Consider the following 19,703-nt stretch of genomic DNA (forward strand, 5'->3'; position numbering starts at 1 on the left):
GGAGGGGGAGGGGGAGGGGGAGGGGGTCGCGCGCGAGCCTGGGAGGGGGAGGGGGTCGCGCGCGAGCCTGGCAGGGGGAGGGGGTCGCGCGCGAGCCTGGGAGGGGGAGGGGGTCGCGCGCGAGCCTGGGAGGGGGAGGGGGTCGCGCGCGAGCCTGGGAGGGGGAGGGGGTCGCGCGCGAGCCTGGGAGGGGGAGGGGGTCGCGCGCGAGCCTGGGAGGGGGAGGGGTCGCGCGCGAGCCTGGGAGGGGGAGGGGGTCGCGCGCGAGCCTGGGAGGGGGAGGGGGTCGCGCGCGAGCCTGGGAGGGGGAGGGGGGTCGCGCGCGAGCCTGGGAGGGGGAGGGGGTCGCGCGCGAGCCTGGGAGGGGGAGGGGGTCGCGCGCGAGCCTGGGAGGGGGAGGGGGTCGCGCGCGAGCCTGGGAGGGGGAGGGGGTCGCGCGCGAGCCTGGGAGGGGGAGGGGGTCGCGCGCGAGCCTGGGAGGGGAGGGGGCCGCGCGCGAGCCTGGGAGGGGGAGGGGGGTCGCGCGCGAGCCTGGGAGGGGAGGGGGTCGCGCGCGAGCCTGAGAGGGGGGGGTCGCGCGCGAGCCTGAGAGGGGGGGGGGTCGCGCGCGAGCCTGAGAGGAGGGGGGTCGCGCGCGAGCCTGAGAGGGGGGGGTCGCGCGCGAGCCTGAGAGGGGGGGGGTCGCGCGCGAGCCTGAGAGGGGGGGGGGGTCGCGCGCGAGCCTGAGAGGGGGGGGGTCGCGCGCGAGCCTGAGAGGGGGGGTCGCGCGCGAGCCTGAGAGGGGGGGGGGTCGCGCGCGAGCCTGAGAGGGGGGTGGTCGCGCGCGAGCCTGAGAGGGGGGGGGTCGCGCGCGAGCCTGAGAGGGGGGGGTCGCGCGCGAGCCTGAGAGGGGGGGGTCGCGCGCGAGCCTGAGAGGGGGGGGGTCGCGCGCGAGCCTGAGAGGGGGGGGGTCGCGCGCGAGCCTGAGAGGGGGGGGGTCGCGCGCGAGCCTGAGAGGGGGGGGGGTCGCGCGCGAGCCTGAGAGGGGGGGGGTCGCGCGCGAGCCTGAGAGGGGGGGGGTCGCGCGCGAGCCTGAGAGGGGGGGGGTCGCGCGCGAGGCCTGAGAGGGGGGGGGGTCGCGCGCGAGCCTGAGAGGGGGGGGGTCGCGCGCGAGCCTGAGAGGGGGGGGGTCGCGCGCGAGCCTGAGAGGGGGGGGGGTCGCGCGCGAGCCTGAGAGGGGGGGGGTCGCGCGCGAGCCTGAGAGGGGGGGGGTCGCGCGCGAGCCTGAGAGGGGGGGGTCGCGCGCGAGCCTGAGAGGGGGGGGGTCGCGCGCGAGCCTGAGAGGGGGGGGAGTCGCGCGCGAGCCTGAGAGGGGGGAGTCGCGCGCGAGCCTGAGAGGGGGGAGTCGCGCGCGAGCATGAGGAGGGGGGGTCGCGCGCGAGCATGAGGAGGGGGGGTCGCGCGCGAGCATGAGGAGGGGGGGTCGCGCGCGAGCATGAGGAGGGGGGGTCGCGCGCGAGCATGAGGAGGGGGGGTCGCGCGCGAGCATGAGGAGGGGGGGTCGCGCGCGAGCATGAGGAGGGGGGGTCGCGCGCGAGCATGAGGAGGGGGGTCGCGCGCGAGCATGAGGAGGGGGGTCGCGCGCGAGCATGAGGAGGGGGGTCGCGCGCGAGCATGAGGAGGGGGGTCGCGCGCGAGCATGAGGAGGGGGGGTCGCGCGCGAGCATGAGGAGGGGGGGTCGCGCGCGAGCATGAGGAGGGGGGGTCGCGCGCGAGCATGAGGAGGGGGGTCGCGCGCGAGCATGAGGAGGGGGGTCGCGCGCGAGCATGAGGAGGGGGGGTCGCGCGCGAGCATGAGGAGGGGGGGTCGCGCGCGAGCATGAGGAGGGGGGGTCGCGCGCGAGCATGAGGAGGGGGGGTCGCGCGCGAGCATGAGGAGGGGGGGTCGCGCGCGAGCATGAGGAGGGGGGGTCGCGCGCGAGCATGAGGAGGGGGGGTCGCGCGCGAGCATGAGGAGGGGGGGTCGCGCGCGAGCATGAGAGGTGGGGGGTCGCGCGCGAGCCTGGGAGGGGGTCGCGCGCTTGCCTGGGGGGGCGCGCGATGCGGGCGTGGGCATGCACGCGCGAGGCGGTGGGGTGCGCGCGCGAGGCGGGCGGGGGCGCGCGCGAGGCGGGCGGGGGCGCGCACGAGGCGGTCTGCGGGGCGCACAAGGCGCGAGGGGACGCGCGAGGCGGGAGTGGGCGCGCGCGTGGTCGGACCGGAGACAAACGGGGGCCTCGCGCTCTCGTGCAGAGTCTCCGCGGCTGCGCGTCACTGAGGCGCAGCGTCAGGCCGATCTTCCCGACGCGAAGCGGATGAGCAGCCGCAGCCAACCTGTGAGCCGCTCGGCAAACAGAGGACAGCGATACCAATGTTCATATTACCGGTAAACATTTATCAAAAAATCTTCTCGGTTTCAATCAACTAAAATTGCAAACAAGAGAAAAACGACGTCAAATGGCGGTTACCAAAATGGAGCCAGTCCTGCACAGACCTCAGGGGATGCCGTGATGGTGAGACCGCGCATGTGCAGCTCCATCACACTGGTTAATGGGGCCGGAGCAGCAGAGGGCGCCATCGGGGGAGGCCGACACACCGCAGCCTGAGGTAAAGCTGGTGTTCAACTGCTCAGTGTAATAAAAGAACACACAGCTAAATAACATCCCCAATAAAACAACACACAGCTAAATAACATCCCCAATAAAACAACACACAGCTAAACAGTGCAGTGTGTAAATAACACCCCCAATAAAACAACACACAGCTAAATAACATAAAGAACAGTACAGCACAGGAAACAGGCCCTTCGGCCCTCCAAGCCTGTGCCGCTCCTTGGTCCAACTAGACCAATCGTTTGTATCCCTCCATTCCCAGGCTGCTCATGTGACTATCCAGGTAAGTCTTAAACGATGTCAGCGTGCCTGCCTCCACCACCCTACTTGGCAGCGCATTCCAGGCCCCCACCACCCTCTGTGTAAAAAACGTCCCTCTGATATCTGAGTTATACTTCGCCCCTCTCAGCTTGAGCCCGTGACCCCTCGTGATCGTCACCTCCAACCTGGGAAAAAGCTTCCCACTGTTCATCCTTCATAATCTTGTATACCTCTATTAGATCTCCCCTCATTCTCCGTCTTTCCAAGGAGAACAACCCCAGTCTACCCAATCTCTCCTCATAGCTAAGACCCTCCATACCAGGCAACATCCTGGTAAACCTTCTCTGCACTCTCTCCAATGCCTCCACGTCCTTCTGGTAGTGCGGCGACCAGAACTGGACGCAGTACTCCAAATGCGGCCTAACCAGCGTTCTATACAGCTGCATCATCAGACTCCAGCTTTTATACTCTATACCCCGTCCTATAAAGGCAAGCATACCATATGCCTTCTTCACCACCTTCTCCACCTGTGTTGCCACCTTCAAGGATTTGTGGACTTGCACACCTAGGTCCCTCTGTGTTTCTATACTCCTGATGACTCTGCCATTTATTGTATAACTCCTCCCTACATTATTTCTTCCAAAATGCATCACTTCGCATTTATCTGGATTAAATTCCATCTGCCACCTCTCCGCCCAATTTTCCAGCCTATCTATATCCTGCTGTATTGCCCGACAATGCTCTTCGCTATCCGCAATTCCACCCATCTTTGTGTCATCCGCAAACTTGCTGATTACACCAGTTACACCTTCTTCCAAATCATTTATATATATCACAAATAGCAGAGGTCCCAGTACAGAGCCCTGCGGAACACCACTGGTCACAGACCTCCAGCCGGAAAAAGACCCTTCGACCACTACCCTCTGTCTCCTATGGCCAAGCCAGTTCTCCACCCATCGAGCCACTTCTCCTTGTATCCCATGAGCCTTAACCTTCTTAACCAACCTGCCATGTGGGACTTTGTCAAATGCCTTACTGAAATCCATATAGACGACATCCACGGCCCTTCCTTCATCAACCGTTTTTGTCACTTCCTCAAAAAACTCCACCAAATTTGTAAGGCACGACCTCCCTCTTACAAAACCATGCTGTCTGTCACTAATGAGATTGTTCCGTTCTAAATGCACATACATCCTGTCTCTAAGAATCCTCTCCAACAACTTCCCTACCACGGACGTCAAGCTCACCGGCCTATAATTTCCTGGGTTATCCCTGCTACCCTTCTTAAACAACGGGACCACATTCGCTATCCTCCAATCCTCAGGGACCTCACCCGTGTCCAAAGAAGCGACAAAGATTTCCGTCAGAGGCCCAGCAATTTCACCTCTCGTCTCCCTGAGCAGTCGAGGATAGATGCCATCAGGCCCTGGGGCTTTGTCAGTTTTAATGTTCCCTAAAAAACCTAACACTTCCTCTCTCGTAATGGAGATTTTCTCTAACGGGTCAACGCCTCCCTCCGAGACACTCCCGGTTAACACGCCCCTCTCCTTCGTGAATACCGATGCAAAGTATTCATTTAGGATCTCCCCTATTCCCTTGGGTTCTAAGCATAATTCCCCTCCTTTGTCCCTGAGAGGTCCGATTTTCTCCCTGACAACTCTTTTGTTCCTAACGTATGAATAGAATGCCTTAGGATTCTCCTTAATCCTGCCTGCCAAGAACATCTCGTGCCCTCTTTTTGCCCTTCTAACTCCCCGTTTGAGATCTTTCCTACTCTCTCTGTATTCCTCCAGAGCTCCATCTGTTTTCAGTTGCCTGGACTTAACGTACGCCTCCCTTTTCATTTTAATCAGATCCTCAATTTCCCTGGTTATCCACGGCTCTCGAATCCTACCTTTCCTATCTTTCCTTTTTACAGGCACATGCCTATCCTGCAGCCTTATCAATAGTTCCTTAAAAGACTCCCACATGCCAGACACGGACTTACCCTCGAACATCCTCTCCCAATCAACATCCACCAATTCCTGCCTAATCCGGCTATAGTCAGCCTTCCCCCAATTTAGCACCCTGCCCGTAGGACAGCACTCATCCTTGTCCATTACTATCCTAAAGTTAACAGAGTTGTGGTCACTATTTGCCACATGTTCCCCTACCGAAACTTTGACGACCTGACCGGGCTCATTTCCCAGAACTAGGTCCAGTATAGCCCCCTCTCTCGTCGGGCTATCTACATACTGTTCCAAAGAACCTTCCAGTACGCATTTTACAAATTCCTCCCCGTCCGGTCCCCCAGCTCTAAGCACTTTCCAGTCTGTGCCAGGGAAATTAAAGTCCCCCACTACAACAACCCTATTTTTTTTTCCTGCACCTATCCAGAATCTCCTGACATATCCTTTCCTCCACTTCCCGTGGGCTGTTGGGTGGTCTGTAGTACACCCCCAGCATAGTGACTGCACCCTTCCTGTTTCTGAGTTCCACCCACAGCGACTCAGTACATGACCCCTCTAAGTTGTCTACCCTCTGCACCGCGGTAATATGCTCCTTAACTAATATCGCTACTCCCCCACCTTTTTTAGCCCCTCCTCTGTCTCGCCTAAAACACTGATACCCCGGAATATTCAGCTGCCAGTCCTGTCCTTCTTTTAACCAAGTTTCCGTCACCGCAACCACATCCAAATTCCGCACAAGCATTAAGGCCCTAAGTTCGTCTGTTTTACCCGTTACACTCCTCGCATTGAAGCAGATGCACTCCAGACCTCCAGGCCCAGTCAGGTCCTCCTCCTCCAGAGTGCTCCTCTTCTTAGCTAGCCTTGCCCTGGCCCCCAGCTCGACCCCAGCCTCAGTATTTACTGACCTCCTGTTTTGTTCCCCACCCCCCTGCCACACTAGTTTAAATCCTGCCGAAACACTCGAGCAAAACTCCCAGCCAGGATATTTGCTCCCTTCCAGTTAAGGTGTAACCCATCCTTTCTGTACAGTTGCCATCCTGACTTGAAGATTTCCCAGTTATCTATGAATTTAAAACCCTCCCTCTTGCACCAGTCCTTTAGCCACGCGTTCAACTGTAGAATCTCCCTGTTCCGAGCCTCACTTGCACGAGGCAACGGAACATCCCCAATAAAACAACACACAGCTAAACAGTGCAGTGTGTAAATAACATCCCCAATAAAACAACACACAGCTAAACGGTACAGTGTGTAAATAACATCCCCAATAAAACAACACAGATATAAAAGGTGCAGTGTGTAAATAACATCCCCAATAAAAAAACACAGATATAAACGGTACAGTGTGTAAATAACATCCCCAATAAAACAACACAGCTAAACGGTACAGTGTGTAAATAACATCCCCAATAAAACAACACAGAGCTAAACGGTACAGTGTGTAAATAACATCCCCAATAAAACAACACAGAGCGAAACGGTACAGTGTGTAAATAACATCCCCAATAAAACAACACACAGCTAAACGGTGCAGTGTGTAAATAACATCCCCAATAAAACAACACAGATATAAAATGTGCAGTGTGTAAATAACATCCCCAATAAAACAACACAGAGCTAAACGGTGCAGTGTGTAAATAACATCCCCAATAAAACAACACAGATATAAAAGGTGCAGTGTGTAAATAACATCCCCAAGAAAACAACACAGATATAAAAGGTGCAGTGTATAAATAACATCCCCAATAAAACAACACAGATATAAAAGGTGCAGTGTGTAAATAACATCCCCAATAAAACAACACAGATATAAAAGGTGCAGTGTGTAAATAACATCACCAATAAAACAACACAGATATAAAAGGCGCAGTGTGTAAATAACATCACCAATAAAACAACACAGATATAAAAGGTGCAGTGTGTAAATAACATCACCAATAAAACAACACAGCTAAACGGTGCTGTGTGTAAATAACACCCCCAATAAAACAACACAGATATAAAAGGTGCAGTGTGGAAATAACATCCCCAATAAAACAACACGATATAAAAGGTGCAGTGTGTAAATAACATCCCCAATAAAACAACACAGATATAAAAGGTGCAGTGTGTAAATAACATCCCCAATAAAACAACACAGATATAAAAGGTGCAGTGTGTAAATAACATCCCCAATAAAACAACACAGATATAAAAGGTGCAGTGTGTAAATAACATCACCAATAAAACAACAGAGATAAAAGGTGCAGTGTGTAAATAACATCCCCAATAAAACAACACAGATATAAAAGGTACAGTGTGTAAATAACATCACCAATAAAACAACACAGATATAAAAGGTACAGTGTGTAAATAACATCCCCAATAAAACAACACAGATATAAAAGGTACAGTGTGTAAATAACATCCCCAATAAAACAACACAGATATAAAAGGTACAGTGTGTAAATAACATCACCAATAAAACAACACAGATATAAAAGGTGCAGTGTGTAAATAACATCCCCAATAAAACAACACAGATATAAAAGGTGCAGTGTGTAAATAACATCACCAATAAAACAACACAGATATAAAAGGTGCAGTGTGTAAATAACATCCCCAATAAATCAACACAGATATAAAAGGTGCAGTGTGTAAATAACATCCCCAATAAAACAACACAGGTATAAAAGGTGCAGTGTGTAAATAACATCCCCAATAAAACAACACAGATATAAAAGGTGCAGTGTGTAAATAACATCCCCAATAAAACAACACAGATAAAAACGGTGCAGTGTGTAAATAACATCACCAATAAAAAAACACAGATATAAACGGTGCAGTGTGTAAATAACAACCCCAATAAAACAACACAGATATAAACGGTGCAGTGTGTAAATAACATCCCCAATAAAACAACACAGATATAAAAGGTGCAGTGTGTAAATAACAACCCCAATAAAACAACACAGATATAAAAGGTGCAGTGTGTAAATAACATCCCCAATAAAACAACACAGATAAAAACGGTGCAGTGTGTAAATAACATCACCAATAAAAAAACACAGATATAAACGGTGCAGTGTGTAAATAACAACCCCAATAAAACAACACAGATATAAACGGTGCAGTGTGTAAATAACATCCCCAATAAAACAACACAGATATAAAAGGTGCAGTGTGTAAATAACAACCCCAATAAAACAACACAGATATAAAAGGTGCAGTGTGTAAATAACATCCCCAATAAAACAACACAGATATAAAAGGCGCAGTGTGTAAATAACATCCCCAATAAATCAACACAGATATAAAAGGCGCAGTGTGTAAATAACATCCCCAATAAAACAACACAGAGCTAAACGGTGCAGTGTGTAAATAACATCCCCAATAAAACAACACAGATATAAAAGGTGCAGTGTGTAAATAACATCACCAATAAAACAACACAGATATAAAAGGTGCAGTGTGTAAATAACATCCCCAATAAAACAACACAGATATAAACGGTGCAGTGTGTAAATAACATCCCCAATAAAACAACACAGATATAAACGGTGCAGTGTGTAAATAACATCCCCAATAAAACAACACAGATAAAAGGTGCAGTGTGTAAATAACAACCCCAATAAAACAACACAGATATAAAATGTGCAGTGTGTAAATAACAACCCCAATAAAACAACACAGATATAAAATGTGCAGTGTGTAAATAACATCCCCAATAAAACAACACAGATATAAAAGGTACAGTGTGTAAATAACATCCCCAATAAAACAACACAGATATAAACGGTGCAGTGTGTAAATAACATCCCCAATAAATCAACACAGATATAAGAGGTGCAGTGTGTAAATAACATCCCCAATAAAACAACACAGATAAAAGGTGCAGTGTGTAAATAACAACCCCAATAAAACAACACAGATATAAAATGTGCAGTGTGTAAATAACAACCCCAATAAAACAACACAGCTAAACGGTGCAGTGTGGAAATAACATCCCCAATAAAACAACACAGAGCTAAATGGTGCAGTGTGTAAATAACATCACCAATAAAACAACACAGATATAAAATGTGCAGTGTGTAAATAACAACCCCAATAAAACAACACAGCTAAACGGTGCAGTGTGTAAATAACATCCCCAATAAAACAACACAGAGCTAAACGGTGCAGTGTGTAAATAACACCCCCAATAAAACAACACAGATATAAAAGGTGCAGTGTGTAAATAACATCCCCAATAAAACAACACAGATATAAAAGGTACAGTGTGTAAATAACAACCCCAATAAAACAACACACAGCTAAACGGTGCAGTGTGTAAATAACATCACCAATAAAACAACACAGATATAAACGGTGCAGTGTGTAAATAACATCCCCAATAAAGCAACACAGATATAAAAGGTACAGTGTGTAAATAACATCACCAGTAAAACAACACAGATGTAAAAGGTGCAGTGTGTAAATAACATCCCCAATAAAACAACACAGATATAAAAGGTGCAGTGTGTAAATAACATCCCCAATAAAACAACACAGATATAAAATGTGCAGTGTGTAAATAACATCCCCAATAAAACAACACAGATATAAAAGGCGCAGTGTGTAAATAACATCACCAATAAAACAACACAGATATAAAAGGTGCAGTGTGTAAATAACATCCCCAATAAAACAACACAGATATAAAAGGTGCAGTGTGCAAATAACATCCCCAATAAAACAACACAGGTATAAAAGATGCAGTGTGTAAATAACATCCCCAATAAAACAACACAGATATAAAAGGTGCAGTGTGTAAATAACATCACCAAGAAAACAACACAGATATAAAAGGTGCAGTGTGTAAATAACAACCCCAATAAAACAACACAGATATAAAAGGTACAGTGTGGAAATAACATCCCCAATAAAACAACACAGGTATAAAAGATGCAGTGTGTAAATAACATCCCCAATAAAACAACACAGATATAAAAGGCGCAGTGTGTAAATAACATCCCCAATAAAACAACACAGATATAAAAGGTACAGTGTGTAAATAACATCACCAATAAAACAACACAGATATAAAAGGTACAGTGTGTAAATAACATCCCCAATAAAACAACACAGATATAAAAGGTGCAGTGTGCAAATAACATCCCCAATAAAACAACACAGAGCTAAACGGTGCAGTGTGTAAATAACATCCCCAATAAAACAACACCGATATAAAAGGTACAGTGTGTAAATAACATCCCCAGTAAAACAACACAGATATAAAATGTGCAGTGTGTAAATAACATCCCCAATAAAACAACACAGAGCTAAACGGTGCAGTGTGTAAATAACATCCCCAATAAAACAACACAGGTATAAACGGTGCACTGTGTAAATAACATCCCCAATAAAACAACACAGATATAAAAGGTGCAGTGTGTAAATAACATCCCCAATAAAACAACACAGATATAAAAGGTGCAGTGTGTAAATAACATCACCAATAAAACAACACAGATATAAACGGTGCAGTGTGTAAATAACATCACCAATAAAACAACACAGATATAAAAGGTGCAGTGTGTAAATAACATCCCCAATAAAACAACACAGATATAAAAGGTGCAGTGTGTAAATAACATCCCCAATAAAACAACACAGATATAAAAGGCGCAGTGTGTAAATAACATCACCAATAAAACAACACAGATATAAACGGTGCAGTGTGTAAATAACATCCCCAATAAAACAACAGATATAAAAGGTGCAGTGTGAAAATAACATCACCAATACAACGACACAGATATAAAAGGAGCAGTGTGTAAATAACATCCCCAATAAATCAACACAGAGCTAAACGGTGCAGTGTGTAAATAACATCCCCAATAAAACAACACAGATATAAAAGGCGCAGTGTGTAAATAACATCACCAATAAAACAACACAGATATAAAAGGCGCAGTGTGTAAATAACATCACCAATAAAACAACACAGGTATAAAAGGTACAGTGTGAAAATAACATCCCCAATAAAACAACACAGATATAAAAGGCGCAGTGTGTAAATAACATCCCCAATAAAACAACACAGATATAAAAGGTACAGTGTGTAAATAACATCCCCAATAAAACAACACAGATATAAAAGGTACAGTGTGTAAATAACATCCCCAATAAAACAACACAGATATAAAAGGTACAGTGTGTAAATAACATCCCCAATAAAACAACACAGATATAAAAGGTGCAGTGTGTAAATAACATCCCCAATAAAACAACACAGATATAAAAGGTGTAGTGTGTAAATAACATCCCCAATAAAACAACACAGATATAAACAGTGCAGTGTGTAAATAACACCCCCAATAAAACAACACAGATATAAAAGGTGCAGTGTGTAAATAACATCCCCAATAAAACAACACAGATATAAAAGGTGCAGTGTGTAAATAACATCCCCAATTTAACAACACAGATATAAACGGTGCAGTGTGTAAATAACACCCCCAATAAAACAACACAGATATAAAAGGTGCAGTGTGTAAATAACATCCCCAATAAAACAACACAGAGCTAAACGGTGCAGTGTGTAAATAACACCCCCAATAAAACAACACAGATATAAAAGGTACAGTGTGTAAATAACATCACCAATAAAACAACACAGATATAAAAGGTACAGTGTGTAAATAACATCCCCAATAAAACAACACAGATATAAAAGGTGCAGTGTGTAAATAACATCCCCAATAAAACAACAGATATAAAAGGTGCAGTGTGTAAATAACATCCCCAATAAAACAACACAGATATAAACGGTGCAGTGTGTAAATAACACCCCCAATAAAACAACACAGATATAAAAGGTGCAGTGTGTAAATAACATCACCAATAAAACAACACAGATATAAAAGATGCAGTGTGTAAATAACATCCCCAATAAAACAACACAGAGCTAAACGGTGCAGTGTGTAAATAACACCCCCAATAAAACAACACAGATATTAAAGGGGCAGTGTGTAAATAACATCCCCAATAAAACAACACAGATATAAAAGGTACAGTGTGTAAATAACAACCCCAATAAAACAACACACAGCTAAACAGTGCAGTGTGTAAATAACATCACCATTAAAACAACACAGATATAAACGGTGCAGTGTGTAAATAACATCCCCAATAAAGCAACACAGATATAAAAGGTACAGTGTGTAAATAACATCACCAATAAAACAACACAGATATAAAAGGTGCAGTGTGTAAATAACATCCCCAATAAAACAACACAGATATAAAAGGTGCAGTGTGTAAATAACATCCCCAATAAAACAACACAGATATAAAGGGTGCAGTGTGTAAATAACATCCCCAATAAAACAACACAGATATAAAAGATGCAGTGTGTCAATAACATCCCCAATAAAACAACACAGATATAAAAGGTGCAGTGTGTAAATAACATCCCCAATAAAACAACACAGATATAAAAGATGCAGTGTGTAAATAACATCCCCAATAAAACAACACAGATATAAAAGGTGCAGTGTGTAAATAACATCCCCAATAAAACAACACAGATATAAAAGGTACAGTGTGCAAATAACATCCCCAATAAAACAACACAGATATAAAAGGTGCAGTGTGTAAATAACATCCCCAATAAAACAACACAGATACAAAAGGTGCAGTGTGTAAATAACAACCCCAATAAAACAACACAGATATAAACGGTGCAGTGTGTAAATAACATCACCAATAAAACAACACAGATATAAACGGTGCAGTGTGTAAATAACATCACCAATAAAACAACACAGATATAAAAGGTGCAGTGTGTAAATAACATCCCCAATAAAACAACACAGATATAAAAGGTGCAGTGTGTAAAAAACATCCCCAATAAAACAACACAGAGCTAAACGGTGCAGTGTGTAAATAACATCCCCAATAAAACAACACCGATATAAAAGGTACAGTGTGTAAATAACATCCCCAGTAAAACAACACAGATATAAAATGTGCAGTGTGTAAATAACATCCCCAATAAAACAACACAGAGCTAAACGGTGCAGTGTGTAAATAACATCCCCAATAAAACAACACAGATATAAAAGGTGCAGTGTGTAAATGACATCCCCAATAAAACAACACAGATATAAAAGGTGCAGTGTGTAAATAACATCCCCAATAAAACAACACAGATATAAAATGTGCAGTGTGTAAATAACATCCCCAATAAAACAACACAGATATAAAAGGTGCAGTGTGTAAATAACATCCCCAATAAAACAACACAGATATAAAAGGTGCACTGTGTAAATAACATCCCCAGTAAAACAACACAGATATAAAATGTGCAGTGTGTAAATAACATCCCCAATAAAACAACACAGAGCTAAACGGTGCAGTGTGTAAATAACATCCCCAATAAAACAACACAGATATAAAAGGTGCACTGTGTAAATAACATCCCCAATAAAACAACACAGATATAAAAGGTGCAGTGTGTAAATAACATCCCCAATAAAACAACACAGATATAAAAGGTGCAGTGTGTAAATAACATCCCCAATAAAACAACACAGATATAAAAGGTGCAGTGTGTAAATAACATCACCAATAAAACAACACAGATATAAAAGGAGCAGTGTGTAAATAACATCCCCAATAAATCAACACAGAGCGAAACGGTGCAGTGTGTAAATAACGTCCCAAATAAAACAACAGAGAGCTAAACGGTGCAGTGTGTAAATAACATCCCCAATAAAACAACAGAGAGCTAAACGGTGCAGTGTGTAAATAACATCCCCAATAAAACAACACAGATATAAAAGGTACAGTGTGTAAATAACATCCCCAATAAAACAACACAGATATAAACGGTGCAGTGTGTAAATAACAACCCCAATAAAACAACACAGATATAAAATGTGCAGTGTGTAAATAACATCACCAATAAAACAACACAGAGCTAAATGGTGCAGTGTGTAAGTAACATCCCCAATAAAACAACACAGATATAAAAGGTGCAGTGTGTAAATAACATCCCCAATAAAACAACACAGATATAAAAGGTACAGTGTGTAAATAACATCCCCAATAAAACAACACAGATATAAAAGGTACAGTGTGTAAATAACATCACCAATAAAACAACACAGATATAAAAGGTCCAGTGTGTAAATAACATCACCAATAAAACAACACAGATATAAAAGGCGCAGTGTGTAAATAACATCCCCAATAAAACAACACAGATATAAAAGGCGCAGTGTGTAAATAACATCCCCAATAAAACAACACAGATATAAAAGGTGCAGTGTGTAAATAACATCCCCAATAAAACAACACAGATATAAAGGCGCAGTGTGTAAATAACATCCCCAATAAAACAACACAGATATAAAAGGCGCAGTGTGTAAATAACATCCCCAATAAAACAACACAGATATAAAAGACGCAGTGTGTAAATAACATCCCCAATAAAACAACACAGATATAAAAGGCGCAGTGTGTAAATAACATCCCCAATAAAACAACACAGATATAAAAGGTACAGTGTGTAAATAACATCACCAATAAAACAACACAGATATAAAAGGCGCAGTGTGTAAATAACATCACCAATAAAACAACACAGAGCTAAACGGTGCAGTGTGTAAATAACATCCCCAATAAAACAACACAGATATAAAAGGTGCAGTGTGTAAATAACATCCACAATAAAACAACACAGATATAAAAGGCGCAGTGTGTAAATAACAACCCCAATAAAACAAAACAGATATAAAAGGTGCAGTGTGTAAATAACAACCCCAATAAAACAACACAGATATAAAAGGCGCAGTGTGTAAATAACAACCCCAATAAAACAAAACAGATATAAACGGTGCAGTGTGTAAATAACATCCCCAATAAAACAACACAGATATAAAAGGCGCAGTGTGTAAATAACAACCCCAATAAAACAAAACAGATATAAAAGGTGCAGTGTGTAAATAACATCACCAATAAAACAACACAGATATAAAAGGTGCAGTGAGTAAATAACATCCCCAATAAAACAACACAGATATAAAAGGCGCAGTGTGTAAATAACAACCCCAATAAAACAAAACAGATATAAAAGGCGCAGTGTGTAAATAACAACCCCAATAAAACAAAACAGATATAAAAGGTGCAGTGTGTAAATAACAACCCCAATAAAACAACACAGATATAAAAGGCGCAGTGTGTAAATAACTACCCCAATAAAACAAAACAGATATAAACGGTGCAGTGTGTAAATAACATCCCCAATAAAACAACACAGATATAAAAGGCGCAGTGTGTAAATAACAACCCCAATAAAACAAAACAGATATAAAAGGTACAGTGTGTAAATAACAACCCCAATAAAACAACACACAGCTAAACGGTGCAGTGTGTAAATAACATCACCATTAAAACAACACAGATATAAACGGTGCAGTGTGTAAATAACATCCCCAATAAAGCAACACAGATATAAAAGGTACAGTGTGTAAATAACATCACCAATAAAACAACACAGATATAAAAGGTGCAGTGTGTAAATAACATCCCCAATAAAACAACACAGATATAAAAGGTGCAGTGTGTAAATAACATCCCCAATAAAACAACACAGATATAAAGGGTGCAGTGTGTAAATAACATCCCCAATAAAACAACACAGATATAAAAGATGCAGTGTGTAAATAACATCCCCAATAAAACAACACAGATATAAAAGGTGCAGTGTGTAAATAACATCCCCAATAAAACAACACAGATATAAAAGATGCAGTGTGTAAATAACATCCCCAATAAAACAACACAGATATAAAAGGTGCAGTGTGTAAATAACATCCCCAATAAAACAACACAGATATAAAAGGTACAGTGTGCAAATAACATCCCCAATAAAACAACACAGGTATAAAAGGTGCAGTGTGTAAATAACATCCCCAATAAAACAACACAGATATAAAAGGTGCAGTGTGTAAATAACATCCCCAATAAAACAACACAGATATAAAAGGTGCAGTGTGTAAAAAACATCCCCAATAAAACAACACAGAGCTAAACGGTGCAGTGTGTAAATAACATCCCCAATAAAACAACACCGATATAAAAGGTACAGTGTGTAAATAACATCCCCAGTAAAACAACACAGATATAAAATGTGCAGTGTGTAAATAACATCCCCAATAAAACAACACAGAACTAAACGGTGCAGTGTGTAAATAACATCCCCAATAAAACAACACAGATATAAAAGGTGCACTGTGTAAATAACATCCCCAATAAAACAACACAGATATAAAAGGTGCAGTGTGTAAATGACATCCCCAATAAAACAACACAGATATAAAAGGTGCAGTGTGTAAATAACATCCCCAATAAAACAACACAGATATAAAATGTGCAGTGTGTAAATAACATCCCCAATAAAACAACACAGATATAAAAGGTGCAGTGTGTAAATAACATCCCCAATAAAACAACACAGATATAAAAGGTGCACTGTGTAAATAACATCCCCAATAAATCAACACAGAGCGAAACGGTGCAGTGTGTAAATAACGTCCCAAATAAAACAACAGAGAGCTAAACGGTGCAGTGTGTAAATAACATCCCCAATAAAACAACAGAGAGCTAAACCGTGCAGTGTGTAAATAACATCCCCAATAAAACAACACAGATATAAAAGGTACAGTGTGTAAATAACATCCCCAATAAAACAACACAGATATAAACGGTGCAGTGTGTAAATAACAACCCCAATAAAACAACACAGATATAAAATGTGCAGTGTGTAAATAACATCACCAATAAAACAACACAGAGCTAAATGGTGCAGTGTGTAAGTAACATCCCCAATAAAACAACACAGATATAAAAGGTGCAGTGTGTAAATAACATCCCCAATAAAACAACACAGATATAAAAGGTACAGTGTGTAAATAACATCCCCAATAAAACAACACAGATATAAAAGGTACAGTGTGTAAATAACATCACCAATAAAACAACACAGATATAAAAGGTCCAGTGTGTAAATAACATCACCAATAAAACAACACAGATATAAAAGGCGCAGTGTGTAAATAACATCCCCAATAAAACAACACAGATATAAAAGGCGCAGTGTGTAAATAACATCCCCAATAAAACAACACACAGCTAAACGGTGCAGTGTGTAAATAACATCACCATTAAAACAACACAGATATAAACGGTGCAGTGTGTAAATAACATCCCCAATAAAGCAACACAGATATAAAAGGTACAGTGTGTAAATAACATCACCAATAAAACAACACAGATATAAAAGGTGCAGTGTGTAAATAACATCCCCAATAAAACAACACAGATATAAAAGGTGCAGTGTGTAAATAACATCCCCAATAAAACAACACAGATATAAAGGGTGCAGTGTGTAAATAACATCCCCAATAAAACAACACAGATATAAAAGATGCAGTGTGCAAATAACATCCCCAATAAAACAACACAGATATAAAAGGTGCAGTGTGTAAATAACATCCCCAATAAAACAACACAGATATAAAAGATGCAGTGTGTAAATAACATCCCCAATAAAACAACACAGATATAAAAGGTGCAGTGTGTAAATAACATCCCCAATAAAACAACACAGATATAAAAGGTACAGTGTGCAAATAACATCCCCAATAAAACAACACAGGTATAAAAGGTGCAGTGTGTAAATAACATCCCCAATAAAACAACACAGATATAAAAGGTGCAGTGTGTAAATAACATCCCCAATAAAACAACACAGATATAAAAGGTGCAGTGTGTAAAAAACATCCCCAATAAAACAACACAGAGCTAAACGGTGCAGTGTGTAAATAACATCCCCAATAAAACAACACCGATATAAAAGGTACAGTGTGTAAATAACATCCCCAGTAAAACAACACAGATATAAAATGTGCAGTGTGTAAATAACATCCCCAATAAAACAACACAGAGCTAAACGGTGCAGTGTGTAAATAACATCCCCAATAAAACAACACAGATATAAAAGGTGCACTGTGTAAATAACATCCCCAATAAAACAACACAGATATAAAAGGTGCAGTGTGTAAATGACATCCCCAATAAAACAACACAGATATAAAAGGTGCAGTGTGTAAATAACATCCCCAATAAAACAACACAGATATAAAATGTGCAGTGTGTAAATAACATCCCCAATAAAACAACACAGATATAAAAGGTGCAGTGTGTAAATAACATCCCCAATAAAACAACACAGATATAAAAGGTGCACTGTGTAAATAACATCCCCAGTAAAACAACACAGATATAAAATGTGCAGTGTGTAAATAACATCCCCAATAAAACAACACAGAGCTAAACGGTGCAGTGTGTAAATAACATCCCCAATAAAACAACACAGATATAAAAGGTGCACTGTGTAAATAACATCCCCAATAAAACAACACAGATATAAAAGGTGCAGTGTGTAAATAACATCCCCAATAAAACAACACAGATATAATAGGTGCAGTGTGTAAATAACATCCCCAATAAAACAACACAGATATAAAAGGTGCAGTGTGTAAATAACATCACCAATAAAACAACACAGATATAAAAGGAGCAGTGTGTAAATAACATCCCCAATAAATCAACACAGAGCGAAACGGTGCAGTGTGTAAATAACGTCCCAAATAAAACAACAGAGAGCTAAACGGTGCAGTGTGTAAATAACATCCCCAATAAAACAACAGAGAGCTAAACGGTGCAGTGTGTAAATAACATCCCCAATAAAACAACACAGATATAAAAGGTACAGTGTGTAAATAACATCCCCAATAAAACAACACAGATATAAACGGTGCAGTGTGTAAATAACAACCCCAATAAAACAACACAGATATAAAATGTGCAGTGTGTAAATAACATCACCAATAAAACAACACAGAGCTAAATGGTGCAGTGTGTAAGTAACATCCCCAATAAAACAACACAGATATAAAAGGTGCAGTGTGTAAATAACATCCCCAATAAAACAACACAGATATAAAAGGTACAGTGTGTAAATAACATCCCCAATAAAACAACACAGATATAAAAGGTACAGTGTGTAAATAACATCACCAATAAAACAACACAGATATAAAAGGTCCAGTGTGTAAATAACATCACCAATAAAACAACACAGATATAAAAGGCGCAGTGTGTAAATAACATCCCCAATAAAACAACACAGATATAAAAGGCGCAGTGTGTAAATAACATCCCCAATAAAACAACACAGATATAAAAGGTGCAGTGTGTAAATAACATCCCCAATAAAACAACACAGATATAAAGGCGCAGTGTGTAAATAACATCCCCAATAAAACAACACAGATATAAAAGGCGCAGTGTGTAAATAACATCCCCAATAAAACAACACAGATATAAAAGGCGCAGTGTGTAAATAACATCCCCAATAAAACAACACAGATATAAAAGGTACAGTGTGTAAATAACATCACCAATAAAACAACACAGATATAAAAGGCGCAGTGTGTAAATAACATCACCAATAAAACAACACAGAGCTAAACGGTGCAGTGTGTAAATAACATCCCCAATAAAACAACACAGATATAAAAGGTGCAGTGTGTAAATAACATCCCCAATAAAACAACACAGATATAAAAGGCGCAGTGTGTAAATAACAACCCCAATAAAACAAAACAGATATAAAAGGCGCAGTGTGTAAATAACAACCCCAATAAAACAAAACAGATATAAAAGGTGCAGTGTGTAAATAACAACCCCAATAAAACAACACAGATATAAAAGGCGCAGTGTGTAAATAACAACCCCAATAAAACAAAACAGATATAAACGGTGCAGTGTGTAA

The 19,703-nt window shown here is 42.3% G+C and overlaps 1 protein-coding gene across 2 annotated transcripts in view; it reads right to left on the bottom strand.

Moving 5' to 3' along the window:
- Positions 1-2,535, bottom strand: part of znf318 (zinc finger protein 318) — an 84,496-nt gene extending 81,961 nt beyond the window's left edge. Inside the window, exon 1 of one of the 2 annotated variants that reach the window (XM_078212143.1) lies at positions 2,487-2,535. The gene's annotated coding sequence lies outside the window, so the exon portion shown is untranslated. Of the gene's footprint in view, positions 1-2,402 lie in introns of both variants that reach the window. The other variant, XM_078212144.1, reaches the window with a different exon arrangement.
- Positions 2,536-19,703: the final 17,168 nt, after the last annotated feature.

Source organism: Mustelus asterias, chromosome 5 (assembly GCF_964213995.1).
Source record: "Mustelus asterias chromosome 5, sMusAst1.hap1.1, whole genome shotgun sequence".
Lineage (NCBI taxonomy): Eukaryota > Metazoa > Chordata > Chondrichthyes > Carcharhiniformes > Triakidae > Mustelus > Mustelus asterias.